This window comes from Dermacentor andersoni, chromosome 5 (assembly GCF_023375885.2).
Source record: "Dermacentor andersoni chromosome 5, qqDerAnde1_hic_scaffold, whole genome shotgun sequence".
NCBI lineage: Eukaryota > Metazoa > Arthropoda > Arachnida > Ixodida > Ixodidae > Dermacentor > Dermacentor andersoni.
Window position 1 is genome coordinate 140,364,499 of NC_092818.1, and position 24,021 is coordinate 140,388,519.

Sequence of the window (24,021 nt, forward strand, 5' to 3'; positions counted from 1 at the left end):
CGCACGGACGACCGTCCATTTCGGCCGCCCAATTGCACTACAAATATGTGCGCCATACAAAGGACTAGGCGGAATAGACCATCACACGGGCCCAATAGTCTACTATCTTTTTTACTCATTCATATTTCTCTCTCTTTTCCTTTTTTCCTCCTTCTTTGTTCAACTCCCATTGGTCAGAAACGATGCGGAGCACGCTCGTCTGCGCTCAATCGGACGGACGGTCCGGCTCCAACAATGCTCGCCGAGCTCATTCTAGGAGCCGCTTCCTCTTCTATATGGTCTTCCGACATTGTTCCCGTAATACGCACAGCCTGTGGCGGCGGCTTCGACGGCCTGTGGCATCCCGACGGAGAGGCGAACGTCTCAGCCTCTCTCTCTCTCTCTTTCTCTCTCTCTCATCGCGCTCGTCTGCGAGAAAGGACTCCGACTCTGTGTGCTTCCCAGCTCCCCGAGAATGAATTCAGTGCAGCGCGATTGGCATTTTCTCAGTTGGAGCGAGGTGTGCTCATAAATTTAATTAAAGCTGTTGAGATGTTTGCCTGTCTGACGGCCCGGTATGCTACTACTAAATGCTGGGTGAAAGATATGATATACAGAGTGATGGGACAGGCACACAAGAGCTACATATATCCACAGACATGCGCATGCAGTGAACCTGCTCATAAGATCCCGGCTGTTTACAAATGTGTTACCAGCGCTTACGTTGCACGCAATATTCAGACAGTTTTTCTGCACAGGTCTGCACAGAAGTGCTCAATTAGTATTGAAAAGGAGAGAGAGAGAGAGAGAGAGAGGACTTTACGGGAATATCCGGAGGTCAACCAGACGCACGTCTGGTTTGCTACCCTGCGCACTAGAAAGACGGTTAGGGGATGAAAAGATGGAAAGATAAGACATCATAAGACATAAGGACATCAACGTCGATACTGAAGGTGTCGTTTCGTCCTGTGGTGCACATCGAGACTACAGTCACTCACCAAGGAACTATTCCACAAGCACCTGAATCTCGGGAAAGCTGCCGATAAGCGCGTGCTCACTAACCCCGCTTCATTACATTCCTGAACCTTGTCCGACAAGATAGCTACTTTGCTCTACAAACTTTGCTCTAGATCGACCCGTGCCCTCACAACATATACTGTGCTTTTCGGCTCAGCTCGGCCTAGTCTGATCCAGGTGCACGTTTCGCAGCCCCACCAATACAGCACCTTACGGAAAGCCGGAAAGATAAAAAAATAATCGAAAGTCTGGACGTCATAATCGTTACAACTGTGCCGTACGAAGATTCAGCTGAATCTAAGGCGTAAGGCACTTCTGAGTTAATAACCCAAGAAATCATGGAAAGTGGCCAACGAGTAGCGAAGAGTGATTCACGCTGTCGGTGTGGTTCTCGTGCATGTATATGGAGAGCGGGAGTGAGCGAGAGGGGAAAGGCGAGGCAGGGAAACTATAGCCAGCGTCTCCTGTATAACAGAGTTGGAGAGTAATTTTGGGGTCGTGATGTCACGCTTTGGGGACTGACAAACTACGCAACAAAAGGAGCACGCCACCAACCGCGCAGCAGCGGCTATCGCGTCCACACATCATCCCGCGCTTTGTGGTTGAAACGTGTTCTTTCTAGCGTTACGTAACGGCAACCATCTCCCAGGCCTCTTAGCAACCATCCCTGGATGCGCTCCGTGAAAACTTCCTTGACGCAGCTTCCTCGGCACATGCGCAGGTGGACACAGAAGGCTACGCTTCGCGGTAGCGGATCTCGCGTCGCGCCATGCTAAACCATCACAGTCGGCCCTGCTAACTATTTCAGCCCGTTGAAGGCAGATGAAAATCCAGAAATCTCCAAGAAAAGATCCTCCTTAGTTAAAATCTAGTTAGTTGAACTAGTTAGTTAAAGCTAGTTAAAATCTAGAAAACAGCCAGCAGCTGCATTCGATTCGTCACACAGGGACGATAAAATGCGATATATATAGCCGGCACGGCTGGCTGGCGCGGCTGGACAACTCCACTGCACGCCATTTTCAGACAACCGACCAGCCTTCGCCGGAGCTCAAGGGGACGTTTCCGTCATTCTCTCGTCCGAGTCTGCGAAGGGCGACGCTTTGAGCGGAAGAAGGCGCTATTTGTTCCAAGCTGACTTCGAGCGCGCTCTCCCAATATCGAGCACAGGACCCGACCGCGACGAACACTCGAATGAGGAAAGAGGCTCAGTCCCCAATGACGTTCCTTTGGTTACCAGGCGCTCCATTCGGATTCTCTGTAGCAGCCTTTCTTTCTTTCTTTCTTTCTTTCTTTCTTTCTTTCTTTCTACTTCATTCACTCTACAGTCTCAATTCATTTAGGAATCGAGTCTCACTCACGGGTTTTGGTCCCACGTGTGCTTCAGCGAAGTGAGACTTTGTTGGTCGCTATACACTTCAGTTGTCACTACGTTTTGCCTCGCAGATGTCTATACTTATTGGTTATTGCTTGAGTATTTGATTCCCCCCTTTTTTTACCTTACGTCTAAGTGTGGCGTCATGTCCTCCATCACTGGGTTCTCTTTTATTTGTTTCATGATAATTTTTATTTTTTGTGTAAGTTTCATCAATCGTAGCGCTTTAGCTTCAATATAAGTAAAAAGGGGTAGCAGCAGGCAAGAGCTGCCAGCCTCTCCGCCTGATTCCCTACATAAATCTATCTATCTATCTATCTATCTATCTATCTATCTATCTATCTATCTATCTATCTATCTATCTATCTATCTATCTATCTATCTATCTATCTATCTATCTATCTATCTATCTATCTATCTATCTATCTATCTATCTATCTATCTATCTATCTATCTATCTATCTATCTATCTATCTATCTATCTATCTATCTATCTATCTATCTATCTATCTATCTATCTATCTATCTATCTATCTGTTTATTATCTACAGTCATGGCTTCTGCGAATGCATTGACGCGACATGAGAGCGCTTTTAAAATTCTCGGTTTGGCTTTCCTGAATAGAATTGGAAGCCGAGCGCCAATGTATGTCTCTCCTCCCACTCGCCTCTCGCTTTTTTTCTTCTTTTTTCTTCTCCTTTCCATCGACATGCGGTGTGCGGTTCCACCCTATCTTTTCTCAGAACTTGGCGCTTTGCCGCCCTAACGTAATTAAATAACGTGTCGGGTGATGTGTTTATTTCTACTTTCCATTCGCGTTTAACCTGTTCACTCTTTTTCTTGCGCATTGTGCGTTTGTAAAGGGGCTCGTCGATCTCTCGCTCACTTTCATAGATGCTAGATACGCTGAGCGTGTCCTCTCAGTAAGGACGACGATACTTCACAAATATTGAGACTTCCTTGTCATTCCGATTCAGATGACTCACTTTAACGCTCCACTGCTACTCACGGACTGTGAGAAACGCCGTTTGGCACGGGGGACGGGGGGTCTCCGAATTAATTTCGACCACGTGAGGTTATTTAACGGGTACCTAAAGCGCGCTGCATTACGACCGCATGAGAACGCGGCCACCTTGGCCAGGAGTAGAACCTGTGAGCTCCAGCTCAGCAGCAGAAGGCCATAGCTACTTAGCCACCGGGGTCGGTGTATAAGAGGTGTCAACATCATGGATGATGCCGTCTATTATTTTCGCTCACCCAACAATGGATAGCACACAAAACGGTGGGTCCAGTATTGAATATCGAGATATTCGGGTTTTGAATACGTCGGTCAGAATTTTACCATCTTTCAGATTGATACTAAAATGCCCCGGTAGGGACATCTGTTACAAAGGCTGTTCGCGTCTAACCAACCGACTTATGCAAAATAAAGCACGGAACAATGACTGCTTTCAACCCTGCGGGTCACTAAACGGACAAACATTAATGTTAAAAGAAAATAAAAGAAAAGAAAAAGGTTACTGCTCGAGAAATAGGCAGCCACCTTGGGACCAAGAAACGAACGACGACCACGTATAAATCAAATCGCGACCAGGTCGGGGAGCGGTAGGCATTCACTTAACCGTGGCCCAACTGTAAGCAGTTCGCGTATAAGGCCTCGGGGACAGCGGGCAGGAGAAAAGAAAACAAAAACAAAAACATGAGGAAGCAATGAGAAAAAGAATGCATAAACGGAGAAACTGTAAGGAGTGAAAGGTGGACTCGATTCTTTCGAGCGCGTACTTCTTTCTTTCTCTTTCTTTGTCGCTCTCCTTCGTATTCCCGAAGGCGACACCACGTCTACTATACCAACGTCAAGAGCGCTGGAGCAACGGTGGGACCCGAAGAGTTTTGAGTGAAGATCGGTAGCAGCTAGGAGGCGGGGGGGGGGGGGGGGCGCAGCCACAGACACACAGACACACACGCTCCACGTACGCACACAAATACTACTGCCGCTGCTGCCGCCACCGGCGGCCTGGGATCGATACGACGACCCCAGGAGACGGGCGTCTGTCTTCCAAATCGCTGTCCCAGCCGGGCACCGGTGCCACGTGACCTCGAGCCCTCTACTCGCCCTCTGCTCCTTCATTTTCCAGGCCCCTTTCACCTCGTATTTGTCCTTGTGCCCCTAGATCTGTGCGTGCGTGTGTGTGTGCTGTACGTCTTTTGCTTTCTACCCTCACTGCTAACGAAAACAAAGTAAGAAAGAAAGAGAAAAAGCCTTTCACAGAGCTCCTCCTCGACCCAGCCTCTTTGGAATCGCTCTCGACTCGAGTACACTCGCGGTATTTGCTCCCTGTTGTTTCTCGCCGACCGTCCGGTGGTCGGTTTGCTTTTGTTTTTCTCTTTCGTCCCTCAGATATCCTTCACCTCTCCTCACTCTCCCGCGATCAACACCCCCCCCCCTCTCCCCTCCCCGCGGCCAGCGACAAATCGCCTCACTTGTCTTCGGTATACATACCCTCCTCTTCCACTTTACTTTTCTTTGATTAAATCGAGCGATTCCTTTTCTCTTTACTTTCTCTGTGCGCCATCTTATTTCGTGTCGTTTCACACTGTATATATGGGGCCGCTTGCGCGAACAACCTCCTCTATACCATTGTTCCTTAATCCCTTTTCTCGCTTCTTCACATTGTTTACGCGTCTTTATGCTTTGTCTGCGCGGTATTAAAGAAGAAGGGCTTTGGAGGTCGGGAAGGGATGGCGCCCCTCTTCGACTAAGTGCGTGTAGTTTATATGGAGTTAGCGCGACGGCCAGCGCCCGTCCGCTTCATTCTCACGCGTCTTGCACTGTCGCGCCCCCTGTGAAGCAGTGCGGACACAAACGCCTTTTTCTTCATTTGTTGCGCCGGCTGAACTCACCGCGGACAGCTCAAAGTGATTGTCTTTCTGTGCCGCCCATTCGGGCCGCGGGACCATATTAACTGAACCGCTGTGAGCTATTTCTCTGTTCTGTCGGCAGGTTGGAGTTTCTGGGAAGGCGAAATGGGTAGCATGCTTTTATTATTCTTTTTAGTAGGTTAAACAATGTGGTGTTCAAAAAGTGTAGAGCAAAGCGTTCTTGTGGTTGTTATGGTCCCTCCCATTGCTGCCTGTTTTGCAAGAGGCCCAGTATTTGCAGTACTTCAAATGAATTATTGCTGCCACTTTTACCGAGGTGTGCGGTGCTGTGTAAAGAAAACGTGTGTTCTACGATGCTCTGTATTGCTTTGGTATTTTACACCACAGAACTCTAAGTGTCGTTTATACAGCCTTGACCCATCACTGAAACTTAAATTACCAGCGAACCTTTCACGACGTGACGCAACACTGCTGTGCCGGCTGTGGGTAGGAGTAGCATTCACCAACTCCTGCAGCTATCGTATTGGAATGGCGGATTCACCAATGTGCGCTAAGTACAAGTGTGAAGAGACCATCAGTAATCTTCTGTGCCACTGTTCTTGCTTCGATAATCAACGTGAGACTCTCATTTGTGCCTTGAATAGACTGGATGATCAGGCCATTTACGGAAGCGAAGATCTTGGGAGCCTGGCCTTACAGTTCATTAGCGCAGAAAGCAGTTCGAGCGCTTTTTCACTACCTGAAGGCAACAGACGTGAGTGCCCGATTATAGACATTCTACCCTTAAGTTTTCTTCCTCTCTCTTTCACTCATGATTCCCCTTCCCACGTGTAGGGTAGCAAACTGGACTCAGTCTCGTTAACCTCCCTGCCTTTCCTTCTTCCCTTCTCTCTCTCTCTCTACACCGGTGCTTGTTACGAAAACTCGTAAACGACAAACCTGTAAGGGCCCAGACTTGGGCCTGCAGTATTGTGTACAAACAAACAAACAAACAAACAAACAAACAAACAAACAAACAAACAAACAAACAAACATTCATGTTATGACTTAAGATATTCGCTTCCTTGCTTCCAATAGGGTGACATTCCCCACTGTAGATATTATCATACAGAGCGTCACTACAGTGTGAACGTGCTACGCTTAAAGCTACTTTGGAAGCAGATAAATACTATTATATAGACCCGCCTAACGATAGCTTAAAAGAAAGTGTGAGACAATGTGTGGAAAAGAAATAACGTGAATTGCTCTACAGAATAGCCAACAACGTGTGTTCGATCGCCTCCTCCCAGAGTGCATCGGAACCTTTTTAAACCGTGGCTAAGAGTAACGGAAGCAAATCTAAAGAATCAGGCGTTTGTGCACCGCAAGATCCGGAAGCAGTTGTAGGAGCCGCAAACATGTCATGGTGACCATGTGTTGGACATCACCTATTCGACAACATAACAGAATTTGACAGTGTTGAGGATAAAACACTCCCACTGTGATCTAATGAAAAGCTTTTGCATTTTGACGGAGCAATTAACGGCGTGCTTTGGCGAGGTGATGTTTCCTGTACTTCATACGAAGCAAATTCACAGCGAGGAAACAAACAGGGACCGTAAAAACAGCACTTGTGTTCGTTTGCGCTTATTCCGTCCGTGTATGTTCCGGCGCTGTGAATTTCAATCCTGGATCACCGGCGAGCCCTGTCACATACTTTGTACTACTGCCTTTTCCCTGTCCTGCACTGAAACTTTCGATTAAAAAAAATAATTGTTGTTTATCGCACCTCTCTTCTTGCTCAAATTTCATAGCAAAATCGCATTTTCATCGCAAAATACGAAATCGCGTTTTATCTTTCTATATATTTGATACCGTTAATTGCCTGGGTAAAAACGAAAATGCAATGTTACCTTCATCTACGCCCCTTGTGATGACCAGATCGCACTGGCCCACGAGCAGTGAAACACCAATCTCGAAGGTCATTCTTTACCGTATAGCAAACGACGGAAGTGACAAAGTGATGTCATTGCCGTCGCGTTTTGTACATCACTTACCACGAGAGGTCTCGACGAACGCAACTCGCCATACTTTTCTTGTTCTTTTTTCCTTGAAAACCAGGCGAGTGACGGCTTCAGGTGTTTTATCGAACGACCCGAACCATAAAATGCGATCCTGCTGCGAAATTTGAGCAAGAACAGTGCAACGGTAAGCTTTTTCTTAATGATTTGCACGGGGGAATTACGCGGGCATACGCTACGCGAATTTGTTGTAAACCAGTGCACTGCCCATCCAGCAGAAGCCAGGACGAATGACTAGTTGAGAGCACATGAAGCACTCCCGTGCATGTGCACGCGACGCTATCGGCTCCGTCAGCTTCCGCGCGCACGCAAGCGCGGCGGTACTTAGGCAGATGTGAAAGGAGGTAAGGGGAAGGGAGGGGGATAAAGCATGCGATCTCGAGAATGGCTTTTCCTGGAACGAGACCAAATGTTTACTCGCCAGAGGACAAGGTCGGCAAAGGATCACGGGTGCCCTTTATCGCGAGTCAGCAGAGCGGCGACGCGGTTGCGCGAGCCACCGTGTTCAGCTACGCGCAGTGCACCTAAACGCGTCGCGATGCGGCATCCCCGCGGTACGTGCGATTGCGCAACGCGCACACGACTCGCTTAGTGGCTATGGGGGCACAGATAAGTGCACTCCTTGAAATTTTCGAAGGTAAAGAATCGTTTTCGGTTGCCGGTATCTTGCTGCAAAAAGCGGCAACGGTGTTTGAATTCAATGAAGAGACCACAGTTGTTACTATGAAACCACTTCATAACCAACAGAAAGCGCCACCTCTACAAACGTTGGCATGGAGTACTGCTTGTTTGTTTGTTTGCTTCGTCCTTTAAGACATCCTTGGTTTTCTTTCGGCTGATTGCTCATAACCACGTTGGGGGACTAGCCAAGATTGGGGTGGTCGACAGTGAAAAAAGTTCTTTTTTTATATATTGGGATTAGCATGCTTAGGATACGTCAGGCACTTTCCGAGATGTTTCTATGTTTGTCGCTAACCGCTTTTTGCCGCTAACTTGGCGCACGGGGTTGTCCATGGTTTAATGCGTAGAGAGCATCGGGCTCCTGTGCTCAAGGAACTGTGCTCGAAACCAATCATTGGACGAACTTGGGTCACTGAATATAGGTCACGGCTTCACATTATCGGCAAAACTCTAACTTTTTTTTAAATTTTCGATTCATCGTCACTGTCATGTTATAAAACCTAGTCTAAAGAGAAACGTCAAATTCATGTTTGCTGCAAGATTTCCCTTTCAACCATCGCGGTGGCTTAGCGGCTATGGTTCTGCGCTGGTAACCACGAGGTTGCGGGATCGAATACCGGCCACGGCGGCCGTATTTTGATGGAGGCGAAGCGCAAAAATGCCTGTGTCCCGTGCATTGGGGGATACGTTAAAGATCCTCTGGTGGGCAAAATTTATCTGGAGTCCCCCCACTACGGCGTACCTCATAATCAAATCGTGGTTTTCGCACGTAAAACCGCAGAATTCGATTCAAGATTGCCCTTTCGAAATGTTTGCGTAATGCTTCGGCAAAAACTAACTGCTTACTAAGGGGAATGCAAAAATCAAATGTGCCTTCTCGAATATCACGTCCATACCACGCCTCTATGTAGGCACGGTGACATCGCAGATTTCAAGGCATTCTCATGATTTTACCTCCTTTCTCCTGCAAAAGCCCACAAAAGAGGCTGCACTGAGTTTTTGTTTTGAAACAAAAGTCTATCCTTTTCTTTTTGGTCAAGCGCATTATTAAATCTTTTCCCGGAACATTATGTCTATTTCAAAAATTTCTAGTCACTCTATATCACTCCCTCCTCCACTGCGGGGAACCATCAACTGGAATGCTATAAATTTCACGATGGCTTCGACACCTAGAATTCTAGCTTTACCTAAGAATGCGCCCTTTCTTTAAGCACGTGATTCGCCGGATTTTCCTGCTAAGCATGACGTGACAGAGATGTGGTGGAGCTGCCCACAGTTGCGAGGAGAGAAAATGAGTGGCCGTCCTTTTCGAGTGGTGCAATCCGTCTCGAAAGACTAGATCAATAATTTCCTCGGAGTTTTCGAACACTTTCGACCTAAGATTATTACTTTTCTTAAAAGGCACATTCATTGCTGTCAACTTTACCAAAGCAGAATATTTTTGAAAAAATTCCAGGCTTCGGTCATAATCAATCTGATGCGCAGCATCTACATGCAGCGAGATGGTAAGGGAACAATTTTCAGCTTGAGCTTTACATCGTAACTGTTTGTCTATGATGCAACACAGATAGTTCAAGAGAGAGAGAGAGAGAAGAGCGGCAAGGCAGGGAGGTTAGCCAGACGCACGTCCGGTTTGCTTCCGTGCGTTGGGGGAATGGGTTATAGGGATGAAAAGATCGAGAGATGAGAGAGAAAGCGCAGTTTCGCGCACATTTGAAGGTTCGCACCGAGTCTACAAACGGTTGCCAAGACCTGTCGACTCTGGGTACTGTAATAACGCTTTAGTGGCTTTATGTGCCATATATAGATGCGTACGGCCATGGTCCAAAAATCTTTATATCCGAAAATGGTCTAGAGTCCAGCCAGTTCGATGCTGTCCGGAGAGCTTTACTCTCGACCTCGTACTGGAAACAGAGACATAAGATGAGTTCAATCGTTTCTGTAGTTCCACAAGAGTCGCTCATTGGCGCATCCCCCATTTCGATGCGGAACGAGTAGGCCTTTGTAAATGCCATCCCGAGCTATAGGCGGCATAATGCGGTCGCCTTAGAGCGGGAAACCTTTTTATGGCACTCGTAGCTTTAGGGGTGGATTGAGTCTATGAAGATGACACTTCGGGACGCTGTGATAAGACCAATATTATTGTGTCACAGCTTTAGCAAAAAGGCGCGTGTTGACTGCTATGTGTTGTGTTATCCCTTAAGGGCTTTTGATATAGTTCAATATTGGAATAATTATTTACGGCAAAGGTACTCAAAAGACCGGAGCAAGTAAGGAAGTTGTTAGGCTAGGAAGTATGCTATAAAATTGAGTAACGTGCTTTGGCAACAAATTCTCTCAAGATTAAACGGTTTCGTTTAGCTTGTTTCCCGAGGGCATGTTGGTAGCGCTGGTAACGCCTACATTGTCGTGTGCGTTTCTCTTTCTAAGTGTTCGCGTCCTTACTTACTTTCACCATCACACTGTTGGTAAAGACTGTGTTTGATTCGTGTTCAATATTTCTAATATTTCCGCGCCCATGCTGTCAAGTCGAGTGGCTGTCAATGTTTTAGCAGTTAGGGTTTGCACAAATTGAGCGAATGCACACTGATGTGCTCATGTTAGGTTCTCTCAACTTATCTGCGACCGAAAAGAGATGAACAGGAAGCAATATTCATACTTTACTTTGAACAGTGAAATTCATCTTGAATTTATCTATTCTTAGTGGCTCTTAACTCTAGTCTCTCTCTATTAGAAGCGTTATATGATTGAGCGCAGAAACCACGCTGCTTAAGCTTTTAATGCGCTGTGATTTCTGCGAATAAAACATTTGTCTCAAACAATAAGTTTGTTAGTCGTTCGGTCGCGCCACCAAAAAGTGAAATATATCCATTTCTTTATGTTTTAGACGTTTTGCATTTTTCGACAGTATTGCATTTATATATGCCACTTTCTTCCCTACCGTCGAAGCACCCAAATTACTGCGATTCAAATTTCTTTTCTTAGATTCACTTGGATAATAATTCTTAATTGCTTCGTTATCTTACAAGTTGCGCCGCATCTTTATTTTATTTTTTTCTGAGAGATGTCGTCTGTCACTCGCAACGATCATTTATCGCTGTCAGTTTCATAAGTGCGCAAACAAACGACCACAGAGAGAGAGAGCACACAAGAAGAGGCGCCGGTCCTTCTGTGCTCTCTCTCTGTGGCCGTTTGTTTGCGCAGTTATAAAACTCTTCGCTAATATGCACCAACTCGCCCGATAAGAAGTTTTTATCAGCTACATTTATTGCTGAGTCGCCTTGCGCTTCAGCCAGAGCTTTGGCCAAGCGCCGCTTACGACAACAACAACAACAACAACAACAACAACAACAAAAAATAAACAAAAGCGTGGCCACCGCGGATCAGTCGGCGCAGGAAAGACGTTAGCCCAGCTGCGAGAAGGAGGGGGGCTTGTTGGTCACCACCAGTGTACAGTAACAAGATCGTCGGTGCGCATTTCAAGCCAAAGGCGCCTCTGTTTATTGGCGGGGAGAAGTCGGGCCCGCCGCACCGAGCAGTCGATACGCGTCGATATATCGACGGCCGTGGTCGGCGAGTCCCGCTCCGGAGGGAGGCGTCCGATAAGCAGCAACGCCGCCGTGGTGCTTGCTCCTTGGCATCGCCGCGGGTCCCCGACGACCTTGGTTACCTGAGTCGAGAGCGAAGTGTTACGCGGCGATAAGTGGAGGAAAGCGGGCAGCTCTCCTCTGCCATCCTCGGCCACTCTGCAGCGCACCTCCTGTCGGCAGAGAAGGATCGAGCAGGTCCCTTTACTCCTACCCGAAAAGAGCGATGGAAAGAGAGAAGGAAATAAATAGGTAAATAAATAAATAAATAAATAAATAAATAAATACATAAATAAATAAGAGAAGAAAGAAGGAACGTTGCGGTATCAGGTCTACACAAAGCTCAGGGCGACCCAAGTCAAGAACAACGCGTTAGCCGAGTCTGAGAGTGAACCATTCAAGCACCGCTGTTGTGTGCATGCGTGCGTAAATTCGTTCCTCTCCATTTCTTCCCCACTTCCTCCTCCCCCAGTGTAGGGCAGCCGACAAAATGCAACTTGGTCAACCTGCCAGTCCCTTACGCGTCCCCCTTCTCGCGCTCTCTCTTCAAGAACCGCCTGAGTTGGCAAATGTAATCTTTAGCTGCTGATGTAGTCTTCACGGTGATTACTCGAGTTCTGTTTAAGTATTACATGATGAATGTTCGAGGAAGAGGAGGAGGAGGAGGAGGAGGAGGAGGAGGAGGAGGTAGAGGAGGAGGGAATAAACAGTGAAGGCCGGGATGTTCACCAGAGATGTGTCTGGTTGGCTACCCTACTCTGGGGGAGGGGAAAGAGGGAAATGAAAGATAAGATAGAGAGAGGGAGAGGAGGGGGAAAGATGCGGTGAGCTCGCGCATGCACGCGGAGGGCCTGAGCGAGTCAAAGACGTTCACCTAGGCCAGTCGCCCTCAAGAAAGACAAAAGTGCCTTCATAGCTTTGTGGGCTGACGAGCGGTGGGGACGGTCAAGTAGCACCTGCACAGACAACGGCCGATCGTCCAGTCGTCGAAATTTCGGAAAGGTCTGCTGGCTCCCGTGGCTTCCGCTGGTGTAATTTATTGTAACTTTGAGTAGGATTGCTTGACGGCTTTTGTATTGAAACACACGCGTTTGAGGGCACTCATCAATAAGTAGGAAACGTATCGCTTCCTGCAACTTTCGCCCTCGACAAGTCTTCTCGCCTGCCTGGCGCGATCGTTTGATAGATGAGACCTTATAGATGAGACCTTAGCAGGTAATGCTTGCAAGTGCAAACGTGCTACTTGTGAAGATAATTAGTTGAAAACTTAATGAGTGAATTTTGATAATTTCTCGATTATGCATTTCAATTTTTTGTGCAAGTAATGTCCGCCTCTTCGAGTAGACCATCTCATGGACTTGAATTGTGCTATCTGCCACAGGCAATCCATAAAAATTTGTGAAAGTGTTGACGGAAACACCTGGTATAAGTGTGAATGAGAAAATTGTACAGATGAAAATTTCCCGGTACAGCTTTCTGTTGCTCAATGCGTGCTACATAAAACTGTTCTTTCGAGCTTGAAAGAAGCCCGCGAATACACACAAAATTGCCACGCGACTGGCCGCTCGAGGCACTTTGCACGTATTTGCGGGCTTCTTTCACGCTCGGAAAAACACTTTTATGTAGCACGTATTGACCAACAGAAAGCTGTATCGTGAGTTTTTCATGCTGCTCTACAACGTTCTCATTTACACTTTTTGTCTAATATTAATATTTCACAACTAGATAACTGATTAAGACTGTTTACGTATTTAAGCGCATTGGAAAAAAATACTCTATGTCTAAGCGACGGCGAACACAACATTACCTTGGTTCCCCCTTACTACGTGTCTTACTACGTGGCATTTGCATATTTGTAAATCTTGGTGCATGATAGTTGCTGCACCGTATACATATATATATATATATATATATATATATATATATATATATATATATATATATATATATATATATATATATATATATATATATATATATATATATATATATATATATATATATATATGTGTGTGTGTGTGTGTGTGTGTGTGTGTGTGTGTGTGTGTGTAATACTTGATTCACGCTAGTAGCACGAAAGGAATGCTGGGTGCCTTGTGGATCTTGCTTGTGTTGCCTTGTGTCAAGTAAATTTCAATTGTAGTCTAGCGTTTGTGGTGTCTGTGTCCTGTCTCTGTGTGCCGTTTTCTATCGCGCCGGTAAGCGGAATCAGTAAACTAAAACAGACGCCATCACGTTTCCTCGCTCTTCCTGTGCTTGGTGCACACAACATGGACCACGGGCCTCATTCTCGACCGACAACTTCCGCGAACATCAGCGATTTACTGATCCAGCAGAAGTTGGACGTATACAGTTGAAACACCTTCCTGCAGTGCTAATTTGAGCCCACGTAGTTCCCGTATGTATTGACAGCATGCCATTGGCCACGGTCGGTGCGCTGTGCTGGACACGTTGTGCCACGCCGAATGAAAGTGTCTTCTAAAGCAGTTGATTAAGAATGCACCCGCAGCTACTCGGCGTTCTCGTGATTCAATTCGTCCGTCAAGCGAAGGTAGTGAAGGAAGCGTGCTTCTCCTGAAGATTCCTCTTATTGCAGAGAAGCGAGCTCTTACGAACACCTTCTGTATAGGCTTTGAGGGCACGCGCCGTCACGCAGGTGCGTGATTTCAGAGACATTGAATGTATCACGTGAAAGCCGTCTGTGCGAGATTTCAGAGCTGATGCCACGTTCGACGTTAGAACATTGATAATTGTATATATATATGGCAGCCGGCCTTTGTTCTTCGGATGACCCAATTATGCTTGAAAGCCTTTATGACAATGACGCAATGTTCGGCGATAAACGGATATTCTCGAGTATGCACGCGAGGCTTCCAGCATGCGGGTGACGCAGTGTCACAGTCCAAACGACGGGTGCTTGCGCCGTCGCGTTTATACATTCGAAACTCCAAATAACCGTGAGGACAGACCCTACACATACAGAGCTGCTGTAGCGTGCCTTATCAGTTAGACAGGCTTGGCACTGGCTGGGTCATTGATCCACTTGTTTGTTCGAACATGCTGACACGGGCGGCGCAGTTTCTCTGACGTTTTCGTCTCGCCTGCCCGGACGATTTCGACTATTCCTCCGATCTGCTCACGCAGAAACGCGAAAATTCGAGGGGAAAAAAAAGGAAGTGGTAGAAAGGAGGCGATGCCAGTGCTTTCCTCTCAATATCCTGCTCCGCTCATCCTGGCAATAACGGCTCGTCGTCCTCTTTTTTTATATCGCTCCACTTTTCTTTTTTTTTTTTAATCGCTTGCTTGCACGACAAAGACCCGGCGCAGCGAAAAAGCCAGCAGCCGCCGAAAAGGGTCAGTCGAGCGACCTTTTCCTAAGCGGCCCGCGGTGGTACGTCCCTTTCTGCGTTGTGCGCCTCCATTCCTTTCTTCCCTAGTTAATCTTCCTTTCTTTTTTAGTTCCCATCGCGTGGGCAGTTTCTCCCTCCCCAGCTTTCCACGGCGTTGCGGTGGACACGGGTCCGATGGACTGCTGCGCGAGGGGTTGAAATGCCCCAGCGTTCCCGAGGAATTCCCTCATTAAATCTGCAGAATCCGGATGACATCGAGACCCGCGAGAGGAAAAGAAAACGAGCTTCGTCCGAAGGACGCTGCTGGCAAGGCGCACTAAGAACGCGAAGTGAAATAATATATAAATAAGTGAACGGTACGAAGACACCGGAGATTAGAAAGCGAGCGTCGACCATCCGGTGTTGTTCTCTTCGTTTGGCACGGCTCTCCCAGGGCTGCTGGTGCCAATCGCACTGGCAAAGAAGACGGCGAGGAATTCGAGAATTGCGAGACAGCGCTCTGGTATATAGATACGTACCCGTGGCCTAGGTGGACATGCTCTGTATAGCTGTAGAGAGGCGCCCATTAGAGCATGGTTTTGTTTCTCCTGTTGGTTCCGTTAGTCGTGGGTTGTATATGCCGCTTTGAAAATGCTCACGCCCTTTTTGTATGGCTCATCTTATTTTTTTATTTATCAGTAGACTCCTCATTGTCGTCGCCATCGGCTCTGGCGTGCGCTGTAGAGTCGGAGTACAGTTATCTTCTCCCGCTTGGCAGCCTCCCTTCGTAGTGTAAAAAAAGGGAATTTATTTATTGTCGAGTTACATCTACTATTCCCAAAGAACTGTGCTTTCCCTGTTCTGGTTCGTTCATGTTGACTAAAAAGTCGTAGCTTCAGAGATTTGATTTATGCGAAACGATTATTTGTTTGTTTTCATGTTCGTAACGATGCGTACGTAAAGATGATCTAGTGCTTCACTTGTTTTCGTGTTTACGCGAGTGATATCTTAGATGTGTGAGGCCGCGCGCACGCACGCACAGCAGGCACCCTTACGCATACACTGATATACTCATGCAACTCGCCGATGGTGCCATGCGTTCTGCAAAGGGTAGTCCAAGTCATACTACCCCCAACTTCCCCCCCCCCCCCATCTCTCTCTCTCTCTCTCTCTTATTCTGCCAAAGGCGCGAAATTTACCGCAGCTAGACCTATCGTCCTGCGCTGCCCCTGCACTGCTATCGCTCAGAACAGCTGTCGTTACAACGCGGCTGCACGCGGCTTTGTAAAAGCACAGATGTAACCAAGCCACACCCACTACTCCCGTTCGCCTTGAGCAAAAAGAAAACGTTGCTATTCCAGAAGGCTGTAAAATATTCGGTGCGTGTAATGTTTCACTGCTATACTTTCTAGCGCGTACCTGCGTCTTCTCTTTGAAGTCGCAGAACATGAACAAAACAACTGAGAACTCATAGTGAAAAGCGCTTCTTTTTTTTTTTTCCAGCTTCAGCTGACTCTAAGCGGAAATTCAGTGTATCCATCTCAATGCGCGAAATCAACTGAGAAACTTCTCCACGGATGCTCGAAGACGATCAAAAAAATTTATAAGGAGAGGAGCTTCGTATGGTTACGTACCGGGGGCACCCCTTTGTGTCCGCGATATTATTCAGTCTTTTCCTGGCGGGGTGAAATGACATCCTCCACGCTGACGTATCGTCTAGCACCTGTCGAGCACTATGTAGTCAGCAGAGCGAGACACAATGGGGGACCAAGAAACGTTGAAACGCCCGGAAAGAATGGTGTGGTGGCCGTGCATCCTTGGCATCCAATTTCGCCCGAGGATTCCATCGATCATGTCAACGGAAACGAACGGGCGCTTCCCGAGATGACACAGGCGCGAGCCGCGTCCACGTTGTTATGCCTCGTGTATTCTTCGCTGCGAAGTTCCCTTTGGCAAACTATGATTAGCCGCGGAATAACATGCGGCGCAAAGGGGATCAACGTTGCCGGTTATGCAAATATGTTTGCTCGGGAACGTGTGCCTCTGTGACGATCCGTCCACCTGCTTGTCGTTCAACTTGCTCTGCGCGCGCCGGTAGTACATCCGAAGCTGGCTCGCTTAAGCGATATGTTTGTTGCACGAAGCGCGACACACGCTATGGCAAGAAGTGAACCTGTATACTAAGTCCTTCTTTTTTTTTTCTCCGCACTGGAACGAGCGCATGTGTCCCGTCTAATGCAATATATCCAGTAACGTCAAATGGTAATTTGAGGCGCTGTGATGCAGCGATTCGGTTCGCTCGATAGTATGACTTTCTTATCCGCCACTCACGTGGTATAATGCAGGTGGAGCGCACTTTCAGACTAATAGTTACAATATTATCGTCCCTGGTTTATATGTGATCTCGTGGGATCTTGCAGGGTTAGTAGATTTGTGGTTGTGGGGCATATCGGATTTACGTGCATACTAGAAAAAAACAAAATGTGCAGGAACCATCGACGATGATTGTGGATGCAGGTGAACGAACGAAGGTTTTCCTTGTCGAATCTGACTACCGAACAACCACGAAGACGGCCGAAGGAGCTAAATAAAGATGTTCTCTTTAAATAATTTGGGGCGCACACTACAATTAACCACAGGACGTCAGAAGCAAAGCGGATCGACGCATGTTGCGGCCTTTGCATGTTGGTCAGGTTTCAGGTTGACTTATCTTCAGTGACACAGATCATGCAGCTTATTCTGCCCATGGTGTCGAAGGAACAACCACATTTTCGTGTCGTTTTATTCATATGAGCCCAGCCTTTGCTTCTCTAGATGACCAATAGCGGAACATATGTCATCTCAATTCACGGAGCAGCTGAAGTAACGTTGAATACGTCTATAAGCTTTGCTGACTCACCAAAATAAAGGCGTTTTTTTTTCTGCACTAAGCTTTAGAATTTCTAAAGTATGCCTATCGCAGGTAGCACAATTCTGACTCTTTCTTTTTCTCCTCTCGCTCTTCGTCGTCTTTACAATCCCTGTATCACCCACGCCAGTACAGGCTAGCAAACCGGAAACGCGCCTCTGGTTCACTTCCCTGCCTTTCATTTCTCTCTTTATCGCTCTCTTGATCTAAATTACTCGATAAGGCGGCCATTACCTCTACGAAAAATCAATTTGATAATTAACGTAATAGCTCATTAAACCTTTTAATTAATTGCCTTGCGCTACATACTTCCATGTACGAATTACGGACGCTAAGTTCGCGCGGCGTATGCGCTTGGAACGAGTTATCTGGACAGCACCAGTTCCGATATTTTCATTTTCAAATTGTCCGACGAAATGCATTGGCGTTCCAGTTAATCTATAAAAAACCGCTGTTTTCTGCATTGGAGCACTAGAGTAACTGGAACATCAATGCATTTCGACAGACACTTTGAAAATTAATATCTCGGAACTGGTGCTGTCCAGTTAATGTCTTGTTTTCTTGTAGAAGTAATGGCCGCCTCATCGAGTAATTTAGACCAAGGGTTAGAATTGTGCTATCTGCCATAAGCAATCTTTAAAAAATTTGGTGCAGATAAAAGAAACACCCTGTGTATGAGACCCTTGGCGCGTGTACATTGTTCTAGGTACACTACGGTACACTGCTAATGGGAACACTTAACCTGCAATAATTAACCAACCTAACTGAAACAGCTATGCTCGTCTTTACCGGAAAGAAGGGACTGTTCTAATCAACTCGACGTAGAGAGAGAGAGAGAGAGAGAGAGAGAGAGAGAAAACAAGGATATGAAAGGCAGGGAGGTCAACGAGAAGAGCATCCGGTTTGCTACCCTACACTGGGGGTGGGGGAGAGGGGAATAGAAAGTGGAAACAAGGGAGAAAGTAAGCACTGAGTGCGTGTGGGAGGGACACCATACACAGGGACACTATAAACGGTCTCTTAAGCTGGTGCACTTCAAGTATTGCACTAGTGCACGAATTGCTTTTCGAGCCAGTGACGGGTGTGGCAACGGTCGAGTATCTTTGACTCGGTTAACGGTCTCGAGTCCAGTCGGTGTAAAATTGTCCGCAGAGAGAGGCGTTGTAGATCGTAGCAAGGCCAGGTACACAATAGGTGCTCGATGGTTTCCTCGCACCCACAGGAGTCGCACATCGGGCTGTCGGCAATTCCCAAACAATAGGAGTATGCGTAAATCTCGACGTACATACGCAAAAAGCCTGGGGGAACTTGTGCTGTATCTGAGCGATAAATAGATAAGACACGAATTGCGTGAGTCGTACTATGCTTCAGCACTGGCCATACATGCCGACCACAGTACACCTGCGCCATTGTATGGGACCAACAACGAGCCCAAGAATTGGGCTTCTTGTATCCCAGCCGCAATTCATGTTCTCATAACTAAGTGCAGTACCACAACTTCTGTATGCTAGTTGGGGCTGCTTTTGTCCCAATGGTAACATATTTACCCGCCGTGGCTGCTTAGTGACTATGGTGTTGGGCTGCTAAGCACGAGACCGTGGGATTGAGTCCCGGCCACGGCGGCCGCGTTTCGTTGGCGGCGAATTGCGAAAACGCCTGCGTGCTTATTAATAAAAGGAAAATGAGACATCCACTCAAACATAGCTAAGTGCTAGAAAGAAAACCCATACGAGTTCCTCGAATGAAAAGTTTCGCAGTTTAAGAAAAATTCGTCCTGGCCCGGGACTCGAACCCGGCACCACCGCCTTTCCGGGGCAGCCGCTCTACCATCTGAGCTAACCAGGCGGCTAGCACCTTCTCTCCACTTTGAGGGTTTTCCCAGATATATTACGTAAAACCTGTGTATTTATATTTAGGTGCACGTTAAGGAACTCCAGGCAGTCCAAATTTCCGGAGTCAGCCACTAAGGCGTGCCTCATAATCAGACCGTGGTTTCGGCACGTTACAACCGATAATTTAATTTTTTAAACATATTTGATACATCAGCGCTTTGACAGAGCACACATTCATAGTAGGGCTCATTACAGCGCAACACAAGACACACACAAAAGGAATGTAAAAAACGACGACACGGCGCCATTTCGTCGTTTTATACCTTCCTTTTGTCCGTGTCTTGCGTTGCGCTGTAACGGACATTTCTATGAATCCTAACCAACTGGCCCAACTTGCCGTCTTGATAGAGCACACATTGATTGAAGAACCTATGTAGTAGTCGCAAATTGTTGGAAGGAAATTATGGTGTATCGCCGGAAGCAAGTTGCTCGGTTTATTAATGGTTTTAGTTCTATTCTTCTTTTATTCGACGTTTAAGTTCACTATGCCCATGTCTCAAAGAAGAAATGTCCCAAGATGTCCCTACGCTGCATTTTGAGGTAGTCCAGCAGTAGCAACTTTTTGTAGTATACTGAATAAAGCAACGTCCACAAATGTTGCCACTGTGAAGCAGGTCATGTCACCTGCATTAACTGAACTCTAAAACGCGTAAGTGGGCTGATGTCGTAGGACAAGATAAAGTATTCTATTGTCCTGTGATTGCTGCCAGCCGCGGCGTGCATTAGATTAAGTGCAGTCTCTTCTTGCGCCAGTCGCCAAACGATTAACGTCAGTGCCGCGTGCTCGGCTGTCCGCGCTCTGCTACTAAATATAGTATGAAATTTGTTTCACACCGTCAATTTTGAACCAATTAGATATGTTCTTTGGTTCCAATAAATACAGTGATTTGAGGCAGAACGTCTAACTCAAATACTAAATGCAGCTAAAGACTCTCAGCAGCCACTACACAAATCTGGGAGCGATGCATTCTTTGTCAGACTCATTTTCAGCCTATCATTCCCCTTTAATCGTGAAATGCTTCGGCAACGAGAACGTGGGCATCCATTACTGGCTTCGGTACTGACAAACAGACTAGGTTTCCACCAACTGCAGCGCCAGTCTAGTCACCGCGCAGTAACTGTGATGTTTCCCAGCACAAAGAGAAGGAAAAAAAAAATAAAAAAAGAGAGAGAGAGAGAGAGTCACGTCACTAGGGGTCGCGTATCGCACTGACACAATCCTCCTTCATCTACACCATATGAACTTCGTCGTTTCGCCGTGTGCAGCAAGCAAGTCACATCAGTGCCGTGTAGTAAACCAGAAACTTGCATCTGTATATATATATATATATATATATATGTATATATATATATATATATATATATATATAGTCATGTTATAAGAAGCCAACGAACACTGACACCAAGGACAACATAGAGGAAATTAGTTCTGCTTAATAAATGAAATAACAAAACGATAATTTAATGGAAATTAAAGTGGATGAAAAATCAACTTGCCGCAGGTGGGGTACGATCCCACAACCTTCGCATTTCGCGTGCGAGGCTCTACGAATTGAGCTACCGCGGCGCCGTTTCCCCATCCACTTTCTTTCATACACTTTCATTTATATATATAATTTAATTATTTAATTAAGTTTAATTAATATAAATAATTATATATATATATATATATATATATATATATATATATATATATATATATATATATATATATATATATATATATATATATATATATATATATATCGAGTGCGAAGAACGCGTACGCGAAGCTCTCCGCGCAAGGCGCACGCAGGCATGAGTTGAGAACGAGCTTGTTGAAAGATTGCGTAATGCTTAACCTTGTGGAAAACCGACGCGCACAGCTGAAGTAGAGCGGTTTGCATGTCCTGTCGTGTTATCGGGCTCGTCAGTTGTAAAAAATTGATTCATTGATCGATCGATCGATTGATTGATTGATTGATTCTAAAGCGAAATATATGTTAAATTGTATTACTAAATTACGTTTTTAGAATACCGGGAAAGTCACTATTACGTGCGCGGAAGCTATAGGCTTGCCTCCCGCCGCAGTATAGCCAAGTGGCTATGTCCTTGCGCTGCTGAGTACGTGGTTGTGGCGTCGGTCCCGGCCACTGCGGCCGCATATTGATGGCGACGGAATGCAGTCATGGTCATGTACCATGCACTGTGGGCACGTTGAGAGGGCGACGGGTAGCAACATCTGATAACACGCTATTTATTTATTTATTTATTTATTTATTTATTTATTTATTTATTTATTTATTTATTTATTCATACATTCATTTTCATACTCCCAAAGTTCGAGGGCATTACAAAGAGGAGTGGTCTAACAATAAATTCTTAATCGCAACTTTGAAGGATTCAGGCCGGGTCTACGGTTGAAGCGATGGAAACGGAAAGATGGTTCCAGTCAGTGCGTGTCTGCGGCAAAAATAAAAAAAAATAAAGAGGCGTGGCAGCTGTTAGTGTGGCGTAACAGAATTTCAACCTTGAGCTTGTGATTGATCCGCGAGGACACATAATCTGGAGGGAGGAAAAGATCTTATCTTTTTTAAGTGTGGGGTTAGTGAAATAAATTTTGTGAAAGAGGTTTAAGCCGAATCATTTGAGGCTTGACTGGGAGTGTTGGCGCTGGCTAACACTCCCAGGGTTAGTTCCAGTAGTAACACACAAATACCGCAGAAAGTGGATGGGAAGACGGCGCCGCGGTAGCTCAATTGGTAGAGCATCGCACGCGCAATGCGAAGACGTGGGATCGTTCCCCACCTGTGGCAAGTTGTTTCTTCATCCACTTTCAGTTCCATTAAATTATAATTTCTTTATTTCAATTAGCAAGTACAAGTAACTTCCTTAGGATGACAGAAAGCTGAGCTAGTTGGTAAGGAATCATAATGCAAAGAAGGGGTAAGGCGTGCAGACACGGACACAAGAGTAGAGAAGTGGACAACATGAGTGCCGACTATAGTATAGTCGGCGTTCGTGTTGTCCGCTTCTCTTCTCTTGTGTCCGTGTCTGGACGCCTTACCCCTTCTTTGCATTATAAGTAATTTCCCCAGTGTTGTCCTTGGTGTGTTTGTTTGTTGGCTTCTTATAATATGATTAATAAAAATCGGGCCCCTCGGTTAAGCACCTTTCTTCTCGTTTTCTGAAAACACCGCTTTTCCTGACAAAAGGAACATTTTCTACACAACCGTTGTACTTTCCATATAGATCTTTCGTGAGTTGTTCGGGAATGCTTGCGGCACCTACTGCACCAAATAAAATACGCTGCCACTAGGGGCGCTATAACGTAAAGCTATTCCAAACCTTTCTATTCCTTTTCTTCAATCAGCCCTCCACAATTCGTCAGAAATTTTTCGTACCACCCCCACTTCGCCTGTCAGTCAAGCGATGTCATGAAAACCCCTATCTCCTATGACGTGTTCACACTGATTATGCATTATTAGAACTAAGAAAATAAATATAGTTAATCCCGGTTGTACGCCTTGTTTGCCATTAGCCTTCCGCTATTGGGCAAAAATTTTCGCGCGGCGCCCACTACGCCTGTCTGGTCACGTGAGGTTCCAAAAGCGCCAAAACTCACCCAGTCAAAGGAATGTGTACGCATTAAAGATGCATTATTATACCGAACCAAACTGAGCTTTTCTAATTTTGAATAGTTGAAGACTGCCCTGTTGCGAAAAGAATAGAATGTCGCTACCCGCCGGTCGCTCTGGCACTGGCTGCTCGGAACTGCCGCGGAGGATGGATTTATTTGCGTATAATAAAAAGTATTGATTTGTAGCTTGCCATACCATTTCGCCACGTATACAACTCTCAGCCAATTCTACTTTGCTGAGAATCGGTTTAGCGGCATTTTTAATTTTCCGTAGCGTGCCGCGGCGATTTTCGGCCAGCCAGCGCAAGCTCAAGGGGAAGCGGACCCATCGCGGACGCCCGTACAGCCCTGCTTGTCCGCTTATCTCCAATCGCTGCGCTAGCTCGGCCCCACCGGACCGCTCGCCACTTCTGCGTGTCCGTCGCCTCTTGTGAGCCAAGAAGTGTCCGTCAAGGCAGGCAACGCTATTCGATTTGAAAGCAAAAACAAGTGACCTCCTGTAAACGAGGAGGGCGATTAATTGGGGGGTTCAAACAACGTGTCGAGTCACCAGCCGTTGTTTCTGTCGGCGGTTACGTGAATTTGACGTCAGGAGCTTGGAATAAAAACAGATTAGAATAGTTTTACGTTATAGGGCGCCAAGACATTGTTTATTATTATTATTATTATTATTATTATTATTATTATTATTATTATT

The 24,021-nt window shown here is 46.2% G+C and overlaps 1 long non-coding RNA gene and 1 other non-coding gene across 3 annotated transcripts in view; one reads left to right on the forward strand and one right to left on the reverse strand.

The window, feature by feature from the left end:
• The window catches only part of LOC126531267 (uncharacterized), a 171,575-nt gene that overhangs the window by 24,727 nt on the left and 122,827 nt on the right, over positions 1-24,021 (reverse strand). The window contains exon 5 of one of the 2 annotated variants that reach the window (XR_008612641.2): positions 21,823-22,147. The exons of the other annotated variant lie outside the window; for it this stretch is intronic. This is a non-coding gene — a long non-coding RNA (uncharacterized lncRNA). Of the gene's footprint in view, positions 1-21,822; positions 22,148-24,021 lie in introns of those variants that run through there. 2 annotated transcript variants of the gene reach the window in all.
• Positions 22,429-22,500, forward strand: TRNAA-CGC (transfer RNA alanine (anticodon CGC)). Its single transcript has one exon. It is a non-coding gene; the product is annotated as a tRNA-Ala (tRNA).